We start from the raw sequence: 18,273 nt of genomic DNA, 5'->3' as shown, positions 1-18,273 counted from the left end.
AATATGCTGGCAATGGAAAGGGCATGGTCTGTGTGGGTGGTAACTGCTGTAGCCTAGATTATATGGAGATATAACAGGTACTGATGGGTTTTACAAAAGAAAACTTGGTAGGGAGGAGAAATTTTTCCGGAGGGGAAATTTCCCCCAGAGGTTTAATCCACAAAGGGGAGAATTAGTATAGGGGTCTAGGTGAGTGAGGACCCACAGATATGATGTATCTAAGGATCAGCCAGGGGCTCAAGTGACAGAACACCTATCTAACAAGTGTGAGGCTCTGAGTTTAAGCCCCAATACCACTAAGAAACATTTTAGCTAGGTACTGGTGGCTCAGATCTGTTATCCTAGCTACTCAGGAGTCTGAGATATAAGGATCATGATTCAAAGCCAGTGGGGAAGGAAAAGTCTGTGAGATTCTTATCCCCAATTAAGCACCAAAAAGCAAGAAGTGGAGCTGTACTCAAGTGGTAGAGTGCTAGGCTTCAGCAAAAATGCTAAGGGAGGCCAGGTACAAGTGGCTCATGCCTATAATCCTAGCTACTCAGGCGGCTGAGATCTAAGAGTCAAAGTTCAAAGCCAGCATGGACAGGAAAGTCCATGAAACTCTTACCTCCAATTACCACCAAAAACACAAAAGTGGAGCTATGTCTCAAAGTGGTAGAACTCTAGCCTTGAGAGAAAAAGTTCAGAAATAGCTCCAAGGCCCTGAATTCAAGCCCCACGACCGACAAAAAAAAAAAGAGGGAGGGGCTGGGAAGGTGGCTCAGTGGTAGAGCGCTTACCTCGCATAAATGAGGCCCTGAGTTGGATTCCTCAGCACCACATAAGCAAAAAGAAAAAAAGCCAGAAGTGGCGCTGTGGCTCAAGGGGTAGAGTGCTAGCCTTGAGCTGAAGAGCTGAGGGATAGCACCCAGGCCAAGAGTTCAGGCCCCACAACTGGCCCCCCCCCCAAAAAAAAAGAGGGCCTTGAATTCAAGCCCCAGTACCTGTGCATGTACACACACACACACACACACACACACACACACACAGGAATAACCAAGTGTTAGATAATATGGCTGAACTAAGTGTAGGATTGGAAGACCATGTCACAGGCACAAACTGCTAGAGGGTGCAATTGTTCAGAGGGAAGAGCAGACCCATTTTTGCCTTTTAACAGGTCTGTGCAGCACCTGGCTGTGGAATGAATGGCGTGGGGATATGGGCAGACAGAAGGAGACCAGGAAAGAGGCAGCTGCCTCTGCACAGATTGTGATGGTTCAACTTGCTTTAGAGTTCGGGTGAATTTTAAAAGCACAAGGACTTGCTGATAGGTTGGCTATGAGGTGAAGAGAAAGAGGAGAGAGAAAGGAAGGAAGGAAAGAAGGAAAGAAAGAAGCCGGGGATGTAGTTCAGGATAGAGTCCCCATCTTTAGCACAGAAAGAGAGAGAATGAAAGAAAGAGACAAAAATGGGAGGAAATAAATATGATCCCAAAGTTTGGTCTGAAGAATTGAAAGAAGGAATTTTCCAGGAACAGTTTTGGACAAGAGGAAAGCAGGGGGTAAAGAGGAGGAATTAGTTCTCTTTGTTTCCTTTTTTTTTTTTTAATCAGTTGTGGGTGCTGTCCCTCAGCTCTTCAGTTCAAGGTGAGCACTCTACCACTTGAGCCACAGCGCCACTTCCAGCTTTTTCTGCTTATGTGGTGCTGAGGAATTGAACCTAAGGCCTCACTGTACCACTGAGCCACCTTCTCAGCTCCAGGAATTAGTTCTATTTGGGGCTTATTAAGTTTGGGAGAGTCTCATTTTTCCAAGTGCAGGTGTTTAAACACAAGATAGATACATGAATCTGAGCCTGGGAGAGAGGTCCAGGCCAGAGACCATGCACCCCCATTCCTGTGTTGAGGCTATGATCCTCAACGCAACTGAAGACAGGGCCTTGATGGAGATATGGTTAAATGAAGTCTTAAGTGCAGAGTCCTTAGCCATGAGGACTGGCTTAAGGCCAGGAAGAGTCCTGAAGTTCCCTCTTTCCACGTGGGTTCACACAGCAAACGCTGAGAGCAAAGACAGTGAGAAGCCAGCCAAGCCACAGGGAAGGAGAAGCCTCACTGAAACTTGACTTTGGACTGCACCTTGACCTTGACCTCCAGCTTTCATAACTGTGAGAAAATAAATGGCTGGTGTTGAAGCCATTGGGGCTGTGGTGTTTTGCCTTAAGACATCATCTGCACAGAAATGGCTTTTAAACCCATGAGACTAGAGGGAGGGGAGGGGACAGAGAAAGAGAGATGGAGATAGAAGAGGAGCCTGTGGAGACTGAGCCCTTGGGAATCTGCCATTAAGAGACCAGGACAGCTAAGGGGCCTGGGAAGAAGCAGCCAGCCAGAGTCCTAGTGAAGAAAGCATCTCAGGTCTCCTGGGGGAGTGCTGAGAGGCAGAGGAAGCTGGGAACAGAGCCCTGCATAACAAGTGGACGTCATTGCTTCCTGGCAGGAGAGACTTTAGGTGGCCTATATGAAACTGCGTTTTTAGACCAGAGGCCTAAACCCTGGGAGTCTCGTATCATGGTTCAGCCACTTGCCCCCCATATGCCAAATACAGAGACATGGTGAAGGGAAGAGAAAGATTTCTTGTGCCAGTCCTAGGGCTTGAACTCAAGGCCTGGGCACTGTTCCTTAGCTTTTTCACTCAAGGCTATCACTTTACCACTTGAGCCACAGCTTTACTTCTAGCTTTTTGCTGGTAAATTGGAGGTAAGAGTCTCTTAGATTTGTCTGCCTAGGTTGGCTGTGAACCACTATCCTCAGATCTCAGAGTCCTGAATAGCTAGGATTACAGGTGTAAGCCACTGGTACCTGATAAGGAGATTTATTCAGTGGCCTGGGAAGACAGCACTTATGTGCATTTTCAGCCTTGTCACAAGGTACAGACATTGGCCTCAAGTCAGAGAGGGAGAATTGGGGAAGTGGGTCAGAAAGATATGTACAGTCCCATATCACAGGTATGGCTTGGTTGACCATTAGCTCGGTCTTTGACTCTGGAAGCCTGGCTGGCTGGCTTGTAGCTTTTGGCTATTCTTTTCAAGATGATAAGATGAAGTTGCCTGTGTAAGGAGCAGTTTGCCTTCTGTCACAAGATGTTTATCTGTCAGTCCCGTTCTTCCAGGAGCCCAAGGAAAAGTGAGTGCAGTAGGGAGCAGCTCCCGTCAGAGCTCAGATGCAAAGTGACTGGGGACTAGGTGGGAGCAGCTTGCATCAGAGCTCAGATGCAAAAAGCAACTGAGGGACTGGGTGTCAAGCTTTTAGTTAATTCACTGGCCCAGCAAAAGCTGCTTTTAGATTGCTTCTTACTCGGAGACAGCAAAAGTTAATGATTGTAGTGGGACTAAAAGAGAAAGAAGATAAAAAGTACCCAGTGGGGATTGGGAAAGGAGGAGAGGGAAGGAGAAGGGAGAAAATAGAAGGGGAGGAAAGGAAAGGGAAGTTTCCTTTTTGTGCTGGTCCTGGCACTTGAACTCAAGGCCTAGGCACTGTCCTTGAATTTTCATTTTGCTCAAAGCTAGCACTCTACAAGTTGAGCTGCTGCTCTATTTCTGGCTTTTTGTTAATTAGAGATAAAAGTCTCATGGACTTTTCTACCCAGGTTAGCTTTGAACCTTGATGCTCATATCTTAGCCTCCTGAGTAGCTAAGATTACAGGCATGTGCTCTAGGCACCCAGTCCCTCACCCTATTTAGGGTACTGGTCCTGGAGACTTGAACTCAGAGCTTTCATGCTTTCCCTTAGCTTTTTTACTCAAGACCAGTGTAATACCACTTGAACTTTATCCCTACTTCCAGCTTTTTAGTGGTTAAAGATAGGGTTTAATGTATTTTTCTGCCCCAGCTGGCTTCATATCTTGCTCCTCAAATCTCAGCTTCCTGAGTAGCTAGTATAATGCCCGGTATCACGCTTCGCACTAGGATTACAGCCCTGAGCCACTGGTGCCTGACTGGGAAGGTTCTTTTGAAGACTAGGAGTCCAAAATTACCATTACTATGGCAACCACCATAGTAATTATTGTTTCAGGAGAAAATCACTAATAGATACTGCAGAAGTGTATTAAAGTTTGATGAGACACAGGACATTAACAGTCAACTAATGGGAGCCTCTCCACAAGACACTTTTGTTGTTGTTGTTGTTGGTCCAGGGGCCTGAATTCTGGAGCCTGGGCACTGTCCCTCAGCTCTTCAGCTTAAGGCTAGCACTCTACCACATGAGCCACAGTGCCAATTCCAGGTTTTTCTGCTTATGTGGTGCTGAGGAATTGAACTCAGGGCCTCATGCATGGGAGGCAAGCACTCTACCACTGAGCCACCTTCCCAGCCCTCCACAAGACACTTATTAAGGACCAAGGGTAAAGCAGGAACCTCATGGTGGAAAGACCCAGGGCTACTACATCAACCAGGTGACCACAGCAGTTGCCACTAATAATGGAGGAGAATGACATCTCATGCTTTGGGGGATAAGGCACTAAAGGGATGTACCATCATCATATCAATGGAGTTTCTACCAGAAGTACATAGCTGGCTCAAGTGGAAGCACCAGCTAAAAAGCAAGATGTGGGGAGGAACAGACTGAGGGACAGTTATAAGTGAATATAGCTAAAGATATACAACTACAACGGGCCACATAAGATTCCAGGCCAGGAAACAGTCCCTTTCACTTGGAGCAAAAGATACTAGTGTTGGGCTGGGAATATGGCTTAGTGGTAGAGTGCTTGCCTAACATTCAAGAAGCCCTGGGTTTGATTCCTCAGTACCACATAAACAGAAAAAGCTAAAAGTGGTGTTGTGGCCCCAAGTGGTAAGAGTGCTAATCTTGAGCAAAAATAAACTCAGGGACAGTGCTCAGGCCCTGAGTTCAACCCCGAGGACTGGCAAAAAAAAAAAAAAAGATACCAGTGTTGCTAGGTACCATTTGCTCACCTGTAATCATAGCTACGCACAAGGCTGAGATCTGAGGATTGGTTTGAAGCCAGCCCCAGTAAGAAAGTTGTGAGATTCTTTATCTCTAACTGACCACCAAAAAGACAGAAGTGGGGTTGTGGCTGAAGTGGTAGAGCATTACCCTTGAGCATAAAAGGTCAGAAACAGCACCCAAGCTCCAAGTTCAAGCCCCAGAAAACACACACACAGAAAAAAAGAAATGGGATCATGTTTGAGACAGGTGCAGTAAATATACCTATAAGGGAGGATAATCATCTAAGGCTGGTTCCAGGAAAAACTGGAAAGATGCTATCTGAAAAATAAAGCAGAAAGAGGCAAGGACATGGCTCTAGTAGTAGAGCTTGAGACTGGGTTCAAATCTCAGTACAATCCCAAAATAATCATTGAAGTAAGGTCCATAGGTTACATAATAAGGTCCATGTTACATAATAAGGTCCATAGCTTACATAATAGGTTAGCTGCATTATAAAACCTCCTGATATGGTTGTTTTGTTTTGTTTTTGTCAGTCGTGGGGCTTGAACTCTGTGTTTGGGCGCTATCCCTCAGCTCTTCAGCTTAAGGCAAGCACTCTACTGCTTGATCCACAGCGCCACTTCCAGTTTTCTTGTGGTTTATTGGAGATATGAGTCTCACGGACTTTCCTGCCTGGGCTGGCTTTGAACCGTGATCCTCAGATCTCAGCTTCCTGAGTAGCTAGGATTACAGGCGTGAGCCATCAGCCTGATATGGTTATTATCAGAGAGTGCCTTGACCCTTAGGAAAATTTATCACTTTTGACACATGAAAAAGAGTTAGGGCTACAACTTTTTGTAAAGAATCTCAGGTCAGGAGCTGGGAAGGTGGCTCAGTGGTAGAGTGCTTGCCTCCCATGCATTAGGCCCTGGATTCGATTTCTCAGCACCACATAAGCAGGAAAAGCTGGAAGTGGCGCTGTGGCTCAAGTGGTAGAGCACTAGCCTTGAGCTAAAGAGCTGAGGGATAGCACTCAGGCCCAGAGTTCAGGCCCCAGGACTGACAAAAAAAGAAAAGAAAAAGAATCTCAGGTCAGCCAGGTGCTGGTGGCTTATGTCTGTAATTCTATAGTTAATCATGAGGTGGACTAGGAGACATCTCCAATTCACCACCACCAAAAAAAACCAAAAACCAAAAAACAGAAGTGGAGCTATGGCTCAAGTCCTAGAGTGTCAATCTTGGGTGAAATGGTTAAGGAATAGTATGTAAGCCCTGAGTTCAAGCCCCAGTACTGGTACAAAAAAATTAAGAAATAAAGAAAATAGAACCTCTCTACATTGTGTTTGCATGGAACACAGCATATGGTCCTAGACACAGCCTCTTGTTTTGGGGACTTGAGGCCCATTTCAGGATGCCAGCTCCCCTGTTGCTCCCTGCTATATACCCAAGTCACCTTCTCTATCATGGAGGACTTACCTATGCACCTGGTGGCATTGTCCACTGACAAACCTCTGTCTTTCTTTCCTGTTTTTTGGTGGTACAAGGGTAGTTATACTTGCCAGATGTCTGAGAAATGGTGAAGAGGCCATTATGTCTGGTGGGGAGAGGGTAGACTGTAGAAATGTGGATTTCATCCCAAGTATACTCATGGGGAAGCACTCCTATGTTGAGGGAAATGGACTTGGCACACTGTAACCACATGTTGTCCATGAAGAAGTTTTGTGATACTTGGGACAGAAAGTTCTTGGTACAAAGGGATGGTGGTAGAAGCTCTGGTAGTTGTGTAGTTCCTGAGAAATACCACCAGGTGGTGACGCTGAGTCATGTTTCTACCTTGTAGGTTGTTGACTCCAGGTGGGAAGCTACCACAGGTGCTGGGCCCACTCCTGGTGTTTGCTGTGCCAGTATTGTAGGGGGAAGAATCTGCATTTCTTTTTCTCTTAATTTTTTTTTTTTTTGGTCAGTCGTGGAGCCTGGACTCTGGGCCTAGGCATTGTCCCTGCGCTCTTCAGCTCAAGGTAAGTGCTCTACAACTTGAGCCACAGCGCCACTTCTGGTTTTCTAGTGGTTTATTGGAGATAAGAGTCTCATGGACTTTCCTGCCAGGACTGGCTTTGAACTGTGATCCTCAGATCTCATCCTCCTGAGTAGCTAGGATTTCAGGCATGAGCCACTGGCACCCGACTCTTAAATTGTTTTTTTGTGACAGTACTGAGGCTTGAACTCAGGGCCTAGTCACTGTCCTGTGGCTTTTACTCAAGGCTGGCACTCTACCATTTGAGCCAAAGCTCCACTATCAGCTTTTTGCTATTTAATTGGAGATAAGTGTCTCATGGACTTTTCTGCTTGGACTGGCTTCAAACCTTAATCCTCAGATCTCAGCCTCCTGAGTAGCTAGAATTGCAGGCATGAACCATCAGCATCCAACCAGCTTGAGAAATCTGCATTTCTGACCAGTTCTAGAGAACATCTGCTCCACTGGGCAGAGCAGCCAGGAAGATGGGAGGTCTCTACCCACAATGCTAGAAGGAGGAAAGACCTCCAAGGGAAGGGCACAGTTCACTCTGGAGGTGTTGTGAGCCAAGTGTGGGGCTTGGTTGAGGGTGTGACAGTGGAACAGAGTGCCAGTGTCCCTACTGTGGACATTTTAATGGGTAGGGGAACTGGAGGTGAAGGAGGGCTTCCTTGGCAGGGAGCATGGCATAAACACGGGGAAGGAGGATGGAGAGTTGGGTCTGACGTGTCTGGCAGTGCAGGAGTGGGAGGGAAGAACCCCTGAGCATCTCAGACAGCAAGGTCAGTGTGTGGGCTCCTATGCTGCACAACTGGACCTGCCCCTCTAGGGCAGGGAAAGCTGTAAGGAACCACTTTCCAGCTTCTAGGACCCTTCCTCCGGAGCCCCTGGCTCACAGCTTCTCTAGTTAGGACTCCCCTTTCCAGAGAGCCAGGATCTGGCAGAATGTAGGGTACTCTTGTCTGTTTCTCAAGGTCCTGCTTGGTGGGCACAGGACCTTTCTTCACACAACCCTGCCCACCCCCATGGGACTATGGGGACGGAGGTGACCCAGGCTCTGGCTTAGGAGTTAATGCAACATCTGTGTGTGTGTGTGTGTGAGAGAGAGAGAGAGACAGACAGACAGACAGACAGACAGAGATAGAAGAGAAAAGAGTTTGCCAGGTAAGTTGAGAAAGGGTGAATACTTGTAAGGCAGGAGCAATCCTGCTCAGCCAGGCAGCTGGACTAATAGTCCATTTCCCCTGGTCCAAGCCTTCCTCCAGGCCCCCAGCTGCCCTAATGGGCCAGGTCAGTCCCCCCTCCTCAGGATCCCCCAGTAGCTCCCCTTTTGGCTTTCCTTGTATTGTGCACAGCCTGGTTCCTCGAGGAAATGGGCGGCTGCTGGGTGCGGGGGCGTTGGCCAGCAGCCACACCCCCTTCCCCCCATTGTCACTCCTGGCTGTAGCCCCTAGCCCCTGCTACTAGTCTAAAAATAGGCCTGTTCACCGGGAGTCCAGCCCCACCCCTGGGGTGCTAGGACAGAGCTGCCCTGGGGACTGAGGTGTCCCCTTCAGTGACCTGGTCACAGCATGTGAGGGCTATGTAACCTTAGGCCCTGATTTTCCCTCTCTAGGCCTCAGTTTCCTCCATTGGAGGAAAACAGCCTAGCGCCCAGGCTGTTCCTGGGAGCCAATTGAGACTGGCCATGTGTGCCAAGAAGGGTGTTACAAGCATCTGCACCCTTACCCTGACATTTGGGGGCAGCCAAGGTCCCCCAGCCCCCACCCAGTAGAGGAGTGGACCACTGTAGGTCTGTGTGTGAAGCTGGATGGGTGTCTGAGGTCCAGTTTCTGAGATCTGTCAGCTCAAACATGTATTGCGGGGCCATGCAGGGAGCCAGTGTCTCCAGCCTGGAACGCAGTGTTTTCTTCTGCTTTGGGCAGCTGGCTCTATCTGTAACTCCAAGGGCTTCCTGCTAGGATAACCCTGCCTTTTTGTCCACAAGTTCATAATTTACCAAGACACAAAAAACACTGAATAGTTGCCGGGTGCGGGTGGCTCACGCCTGTAATCCTAGCTACTCAGGATGCTGAGATGTGAGGATCACACTTCAAAGCCGGCCTGGGCAGGAAAGGCCGTGAAACTTATCTCCAATTAACCACCAGAAAACCAGAAATGTCTCTGTGGCTCAGGAGTAAAGCGCTAGCCTTGAGCTGAAGAGCTCAGGGACAGAGCCCAGGCCCAGAGTTCAAGCCCCATGACCGACAAAATTACAAAACAATAAAAGAAAAACGCCGAACAGGAGATGTGGAGACCTGGGGTAGGAGCTTGCCTGGCTGCTTTGTCCGAGTCAGGGGCTGAAGGGTAGCTGGCCTGGGGTATCAGTGTATCAGTGTGGCCAAATCTCTCTGCCAGCCTTTTTTTTCTTTTTGAGTCTGGGTTTAGCCCAGGCTGGCCTGGCCTTGAACTCTCGATCCTCCTGCCTCAGCTTTCTGAGAGCTAGGATTACAAGTGTGCACTACAATATACCTGGCTTAGTTCTTTTCTTTTTATAACTATATAATTTTCAAATGTGGATTTAAAAAAATCAGAATCTTTAAATTGTAGAATTATTCTTGTCACAGGTGAAATTGTACATATTGATATAATTATCTGCGTCCCCCATAACTGGATTCCAGAGCTGGAATAGAGACTTTATTAGGAATTTGGCACGAGAAATACTATCAAATACCCACGTTGCTCCACAGGCATCTTGAGAGCATGCAGGTTTGCCTTCTGAGCAATCATTTTGGTGTGGTATGGGGACACTGGTCCCCTTGTGCTGCTGTGAATCTTATTTGTGAGGTTTTGTTTTGCTATCTAGCAGCTCTGCCTGTTTTTGTCGGTCATGGGGCTTAAACTTGGAGCCTGGGTGCTATCCCTGAGCTCTCTTGATCAGGCCTAACGTTCTACCACTTTAAGCCACAGCATCACTTCCTGTTTTCCAGTGGCTAATTGGAGTAAAAGTCCCATGCATTTTCCTGCCCAGGCTGGCTTCAAACTCTGATCCTCAGATCTCAGCCTCCTGAGCTGCTAGGATTACAGGTGTGAGCCACTGGTGCCAGAAGCTCTTGTCTACTGCAGCATGCCATCATCCCAGAACTGTGACTCGGGAGGCTGAGATCTGAGAACCAACCTGGGCAAGGAAATCTGAGAGTCTCTTATCTTCAATTAACCAGCCAAAAAACCTGGAAGTGGAGCTGTAGCTCAAGTGGTTGGGTTCTAGTCTTGAGCAAAAAGGCTGAGCAAGAGGCTAGAGGCTCTGAGTTCAAGTTCCAGTACTAGCACTAAAGAAAGAAAGTGGCCATATTTAATGTGGGTTGTTTTGTTCCAGGAACTTCTGGGGTGCGGTGCTGGTAAATGTGTGGTAGATTGCTTATCTTTTCTAAACATGTAAAGTGCATAAGTTTACAAAGGAAGCCAATGATACTGAAATTCTGTTGCTGCAATATTGTTTGCATTCATTCATTCATTTTGATGTCAGGGAACCAGGGCCCAGTACTCCACACTGAGCTGTACCCCTAGCCCTTATTACATAGATTTTTAAATTTTTATTTACTTTTTTATTTTTTTGTCCGTCATGGGCCTGAACTCTGGCTCTGGGCGCTGTCCCTCAGCTCTTCAGCTCAAGGCTAGTCCCCTACCACTTGAGTCACAGTGCCACTTCCAGCTTTTCTATGCTTCTGTGGTGTTGAGGAATCAAACCCAGGGCCTCATGCATGCAAGACAAGCGCTCTACCACTGAGCCACCTTCCCAGGCCATTACATAGATATTAAGAAGAGTGTGGCATGTAGTTGCAAGTGAGCTTCCATTTTATTTTATTTATTTATTTTTGCCTGTATTAGGCTTGAACTCAGGGCCTAGGTGCTGTCCCTGAGCTTTTGTGCTCAAGGCTTGTGCTGTACCACTTGAACCACAGCTACATTTCTGGCTTTTTGTAGTTAATTGGAGATAAGAGTCTTACAGACTTGTCTATCCAGGCTGGCTTTGAACCATAATCCTCAGATCTCAGCCTCCTGAGTAACTAAGATTACGGGTTTGGCCATTGGGTACCCAGCGAGCTTCCTTTTTAATTAGCACAGTAAGTGACAGATTGGAGACTGCTGTGGAGTGACACATCACTGCAAACTCTGCAGTCATACTTGAAGGACGCTGGCGTTTCGGCTAGTAAACATAGGGATTTGCTTTTTCCTTTCCAAGTTTATGGAGTCCTTCACTTGGGGACTGTGGCCATCCCCCTTCATTCAAGCAGCCTGCTGCTGAGAAGTAACCCCATGGGGGAACTTCTCCAAGTCTGAGGCATTGCGCTGGGGGTGGGTGGCACAGTACACAGCCCGGTGCCCTGCTCCTGGCCTGGTCATTCCCCAGATTTTCCCTCACATGCCAGCTAGAGCAGGTTGGCAGCTGATATCCTGTCCCTGGCATGACCCCGCCCTGCCCTTGCCTGGCGCCCAGTCCTGGCCCACACAGCTGTGCTGTGACAGGACATTTGGCTCTCACTTACCCCGGCACATTCCTGGCCGAGCTACTGTTGTTGTTGGTGTGTGTGTGTGTGTGTGTGTGTGTGAGTGTGTGTGACTTTTTCTCCCACACCCCTCCCACCCTATTTTCCTCAAAAATGCTGTGTCTTTCCCAAGGGGGTCCCTCTGGGCGGGGGCTTTGGGAGGGAAACGTGGCCTGGATTTCCTGGAACACGCGGTGGAGCTGGAGTCCCAGCCCTGGGAGGAGGAAAGCTGCTGGCAGCCAGGCCATCCCCACACCCCCGTCAACATAACGAGGCTCTCCAGAAGAAGAGAAGACCAGCTGGAGCCTCAGAGGACAGGTACACAGGCACCCAGTGTCCCAGCAAGTGTCTACTGCCCCAGGGGACTGTGATACATCCCTCCCTTTACACCTCCTGTGGCCTGGGAAAGCCCTGCCTTGTCCCAGGGATCTGAAAGGCTAAGGGGCAGTTCAGAGAGGCCAGGGCTGGGCACCAGCCCTTCCCAGACAAGGAACAGTTGAGATGCTCATTTTGGGATGTGTCTGGGGCAGGAAGGATGGAGCTAATGACTTCCTTCATTTCTTCATTCATTGATATGGTAGACCTTTTCTTTTTCCTAGTGCCAATAGTGGGGCTTGAACTCAGAACCTTGAGCTACCCCTTAGCTTTGTGGCTTCAGGCTGATGCTCTACCATTTGAGTCACAGCTCCATTTCCAGCCACTGATAGTGGTTAATTGGAGATAAAAGTCTCAAGGTCTTTCCTGCCCCTGCTGGCTTTGAACCTCAGATGGCGCTGGGGAAAACCAAAACAGGGCAGGACAGGGAGGCCTCTGCTGGTGTGACACACCTGCTCAGGGAAGACAGAGCAGGGCCTCCGGAGCTCTGGTGAGGGAGCAAGGGGACAGGGGAGGAGACCTGTGTGGAAGGGGGGAAGAGCTGGCGGCTGGGGACTCGCAGATCCAACAAGGACTCAGTTCTAGCCATGGGAAAGCACCGAAGGGCTCCCACGCTGTAGCGGCCTCTATACCTTGGCCATAGTGGGGTCCCTCCAAGGGATGGGAATGTGGAACAAGTGCTCTGGGGTTCAGTCATCATGGGACCTGGTGCAGCTCCTCCCTGGCTCTGAAGTGGGGTTGGCACTTCTTCTGGAGCCTGTTTCCTCCTTTAAGAAAGTAGGCTTATGGCTTTGGGTGACAGAGAGACACAAAGGGGGCCATATGCTTTGTACGCCTTCCTCCTAGAACCAAAGACTGGACTCCAGTCCAGATTGGGACAGTGGCTGCTCAGATTGGAGGACATAGACAGCCATGACCTGAGGTGTCCAGTGTCCAGGTACACTGGCTTCCTGTGTCTTCCTTAATGCCAACTGGATCCTGGCCTCGGGGCCTTTGCATGGCTGTCTGCATTCTATGCCCTTGGCCGATAGGAAACTGGCTCCCTGCTCAGCTGGGTCTAACTTCCTTCTCTAGAGGAAGCCCACACTGACCATTCATGCCATCTCCCTGGACCACCCCCTCTCCTGGTAACTAACACCCGTTATGGTTGTCCTTTCACATGTCTTGGTCACTGACTCATTCCATTTTAGGACTGTGTGTCCTATGAGGGCAGGGACAGTTCCCGGCCACACTTAACTCCAGTATCTAGCACAGTGTCTGCATGTGGCAGAGGCTTACTGGATGAAGAGAGGGATGGAATCTTCTAGATACTCAGAAGGAGATACTATGCTCTCCCCATCCACCCCCTTTTTTTTGTCAGTCATGGGTCTGGTCCTGAGCACTCTCCCTTAGCTCTTCAGGTCAGGGCTCTACCACTTGAGTCACAGTACCACTTCCAGTTTTCTGGTGGTTAATTGGAGATAAGTCTTACAAACTTTTCTGCCCAGACTGGCTTTGAACCTCGATCCTCAGATTCTAGCCTCCTGAGTAGCTAGAATTATAGGCATGAGCCACCGGTGCCTGGCTCCCCGCTCCTTTTTTTTTTTTTTTTGAGACAGGGTTTCATTGTGTGTATCCCAGACTGGCCTTCCAATCACCATCAGCCTCAGTCTCCCCAGTGCTGAAATTACAGTCATGCACTACCACCCCTGGCCATATGATCCTCTTTTTATAGATATGGAACCCAAAGCACAGAGATGTTAGGTAACATGTCCCAAGGTCCCACAGCAAAACAGCCAGAATCAGATGGTCTCTGTAAGGGACTGTCTTCCTGAAAATTAGATTCCTGAAGTGGGCAGATGAGATTCTGTAGGGAGGAGCTAGGACCATCTGGACAGAAAGGGGTGTGGGGCCGAGTCCCACCCATCCTTGTTTTCTCCTGGCGGATGGCAGTTTGTAGCTGTTTTCCTCAAGGGCGACTCAGGTGACCTTCAGGTTGGGGCCTACTGGGTCCCAGGGGCCTACTGGGCGGAGGGCCCGGTCTGGCCCGCTGCGTTTCTCTCCCCTTTGCCCAGCCACGGGCTTCATGCACAGATTACAACTTCCCCTCCTCAGCTGTCTTACGCAGGCCACCTCCGGCTGGCCATTGTCTCATTGTTTGCAGAGGGAAGCTCCAGGAGGAAATTAACCTGCTGCTCACCCCAAACAGGGAGTTTCACCCCCAGTCCCCATGGGTATTGCCTGGGGGTAGGGATGGGGGGTGAGGGACAAGGAATAGACAATACAATTGGCAACAGGACCAGGGTGAGCTCCCAGGCAGGCAAATATGCAGACAGGCTGTATTTATGGCCTGTCTGGGTCCTACCATGGGTCAGGCTGTGTGCCAGGGAAAGTGGAGGGAGAGATGGGAAACCAGGAGGGAATTATGGAATTCCTTAGGGAACTTGTTCAGGAGTCTCAATGCCTTATGTCTCGGGCCAGGCAGGTGACAGAAATCTGAAGCCCTTGAAGCAACTGAGATTGGTGGGGAGTGCAGCAAAATGTGGCTGCATCTATGTCTTCCCAGAGATTTAGATTTAGGACACCTGTAATCCTAGTTACTCAGCAGATAGAAGGAGCACTGAAGGAGGCTGGCCCATGCAAAAGCATGAGACCCTACCTGGGAACTAAACTGAAAGCAAAGAGGAACTGGGGTGTGGCTCAAGTGGTAGCGCTTGTAGGTCTTCAGTTCAATCTCTAGTACTGCAAACAAAAGATAACATTTACAGCCCAATTTCATTTCAACATGGTGCTATGCAAATGAAACAACTCCTTCAGTCTGTGGCAGCCTGTGGACTCCCAGTCTAGATGTTTGATACGAAATCAGACCATTGGTGGCTGTTGCTGTATCCCAGCCTCTTCCTTTTGGTACACCCGTGACTTTAGTTGTGTAGGCCATTCCTGGCTCATTGTGGCATTCTGGTTCAAGTGCCCATCAGTCCTCTGGCATCTCTGGAGCCTTGGCAACTTGCCCTAGCCAGGCCCTAGCTCCTGGAAAGCTAGATCCTCAGGAGAAGCATGGGAATTGCCCCCCACCAGCAACTCTTAGTTGGTGGGGGAAGGGAATTGAGGGTAGGAGGTACCCCAGCTTATTACCCATTAGAGGTGCATTTACCTGGAGCTCTCAGCACAATGTGCTCTGAGAAATGGTCCACTGGCTCGTCTCAGCACCTCACCCTCACCTTCACTTGCCTTTCCTTCTCTCTCTCTCTCTCTCTCTCTCTCTCTCTCTCTTCCAGACCCCCTTTGGCTTCCTGGGCTCCTGGCTACAGAATTCTTGCCTTAAGTTCCACTTTCAGAGAAAACCCAAAGGCAGTCTCTAATGATGTGCCATCTAATTACAGTTTATGAGATTCTTAGGGTCAATGACTTCACCTGTTTTATTTGTTTTGTTTTGGGTCCAGTCGTGGGGCCTGAACTCTGGGCCTGGGCGCTGTCCCTCAGCTCTTCAGCTCAAGGCTAGCCACAGCACCACTTCTGGCTTTTTTTCTTTTTGCTTATATGGTGCTGAGGAATCAAACCCAGGGCCTCATGCATGCAAGGCAAGCACTGTACCACCGAGCCACCTTCCCAGCCCACCTGTCTTATTTGTAAACCAACATGTCAGTAATTCTAGAGCATTTTCATTCTCGTGTCCAGTAACATACCTATCAGCATCTCTGTTTCATTTTATCTTCTAAAAATATTTTCATCCATGTATATATGAAGTACAGGGCTTCATTTTGACATTTTCATACATGCTTGGATTATATTCACCCTGAGTATTCTGTTTTTTATAACTGAAATTTGTTCTCCGACACTTTTCCTGATGCCAGAAATACAAACTTTAGCAAAATGAAGACAAAACTTAGTTATTTTAGACTTGAAATTGACTGAGTGGATCAAACTCTCCTCTTCCCTTTTCTCTGGGTTGAATGAAGCTCTGGATGGGTGGAGGTATCTTGGGATTGCTAGGAGAAGGATGTCTGTGATTAGTCTTTCTCAAGATGGAGACAGCACATCTGTTCTCCGCTATGCCCTGCCCTCTTGGCATTCCCTGCCCAAGCTCTGCCTAGGCTGATACTTTGACTTCCTGGGTCACCAACAGTAATGAGTACTGCCCACTTTATTTTCAGCACCTGACCATTTTCTTACATGTCATAGAGCCTTGGTGGAAAAATTCATCATTCAGTAATATATATATATATATATATATACATACATACATACATACATATGTCTGTGTAATATATATATATATATGATTAATTGAAGATAAGAATGTCACAGACTTGAGGGGGGGAGGATTGGGTGGGGGCGGGGGAGGATGTGAAGGGATGGGAAGGGGAAACAAAGGAGGAGGCTACAATGCTTGATAAGAAATGTACTCATTATCCTGCCCATGTAATTGTAACCCCTCTGTACAGTATTTTCACAATAAAAAAAAATAAAAATTAAAAAAAAAGAATGTCACAGACTTACTTGCCCAGGCTGGCTTTGATCCTCACTCTCAGCCTCCTGAGTTAGCTGGGATTACAGGTTTGAGCTGCCTAGCTGATGTGCATGTATTTCTTCCATCCTAGGATCTCTTCCATCCTAGGATCACTTCCATCCTAGGATGTCTGGCTCTACAGGAAACAAGTAGAGAGGGTGAATAAATGGTAAGTTATCATTGAAGACAAGTTTACAGTCAAGGGATGCCACCACAAGGTATGGCAGGTGGTGCCTGCTGCTGGCATCTCTTTTGCAACATCAAAGACATCTCCTGCCCACCATGTCCTTTGCTTTTCCCCACAGGCTTCTGTGCTACCTCTGGCCACAAAGAGGGGCTAATGAGGCAGAAATGGAAAGAATTCCTTTTGGATCTCAGAGACCAGAGTATTTTGGTTTATAGACGTACCATGGAAGTTTTGCCAAGGCTCTGAGTAATCTGAGGGTATACAATTTATGCTATAAATAGACTGAGAAGAGTGACTGAGTCAAAATGGGCCTTCCTCTGTGGGAAGGAGGTCCAGGTTACCTGGGAGGTGGAGAGAGGGAGATGTTGCAGAGGTGGGGCACCTACTATAGAATGATCAAACTTCCTTTCTGCAGATAGCCAAAGATTGCATTTCTCAGATACACTTGCAGTTAGATGTGGTCACATGACCAGATTCCAGCAAAGGACAAGGGAACTGAATGGGGTCTGAAACTGCTTTCTATATGCACATGGAAAGCAAATAGGGCACCTGCTTACCATGTCTTTGTTCCGCATCCAGCCAGCTAGAACTTGACATGGCAGCAAGATTGTGTTCAAGAGTTCAGAAGAATAGACACGGGAAGGACACAGGACAAGGGAATGGGAGGAGCCAGGTTCTGCAACACTGAAGACTCACTTTACCTTGATGGCTCCACCCTCACTGACTAGGGAGAGGAAAGCCATGGCTGAATTAGCACCCATGTAAGACAGAAACAGGAAGCTGTGGAGCACAGGCACTCGTGGGATCCTGAAGGACCTTGTGCAGTCTTGAGGGGTCTGAGGACAGGACCTAGGGCTTTGTTCCTGGGAGGAAACAAAGGCATTTGTGAACTCATGCCCGTGTGGTGTGCAGGCCCCTGGACCAGCATCCTTTCTTTACATACGGGTTATGGGGGATGGAGGTGACTAGAAGGGGAAAGTGTGAAAGAATTCACCCAGAATTGACCAAGATTAGGAATCTCCCACTGTGAAATGGAGACTTTATTTCAGGTGTAAAATGAGCCTTGTATAGCTGCTTCTCATGCTACCACAATTGCTATATCACTCCTAGAACCCAGTTGCTGATTGGAGGTTGAATTTTATCAATACATTTTTACCAAGTATCATGTCCTAGCCCAGCCCCCAACTTGCTGCTGGACTAGAGTATATGTCACAGCCCTTCTCTGTGCCCTGGTGATCTTGCATAAAGAGACTGAGAGCCAAGTTCTTCCTGGAAGCTCTTTCTTTGTTAATATTCTTTTTTTTCTGGAAAATTCTTTTTTTTCTTTTTTTATTGTGAAAATACTATACAGAGGGGTTACAATTACCTTTGTTAATATTCTTAATTCTTTTTCTCGGTGTCTGTACTGAGAAGGTTCAGGAAAAATATGATTAGGGGCCCTGTGTATTTTATGGAGAGACCAGACACGATTGTATGGATAATTATACATGCACACGCTCTTTAACATGCAAGTGTTAAATCTCATGGTGGCCAGGAGGAAATGGGGCATGGAGCAGGAGGATGCAGCCTTTCGTGCCAGCTCATCATTGTGACTAACTTGCTGATGACTTCAGACTTCTCACTGTATTTCTTAGTCCTGGCTTCCTTGCATTTGACAGGAGGACACAGAGACCTAAGTCCAAGGTTCTTGGGGAAAGAGATGAAGTGATATATATAGAGCATCAGGCTCGCTGCCCAGCCCATGAGAGCTCCTTGGTAAGC

The sequence above is a fragment of the Dipodomys ordii genome, unplaced genomic scaffold, assembly GCF_000151885.1.
Source record: "Dipodomys ordii isolate 6190 unplaced genomic scaffold, Dord_2.0 Scaffold13, whole genome shotgun sequence".
NCBI lineage: Eukaryota > Metazoa > Chordata > Mammalia > Rodentia > Heteromyidae > Dipodomys > Dipodomys ordii.
The sequence above is the reverse complement of the archived record's forward strand: the minus strand, read 5'-3'. Positions refer to the sequence as shown.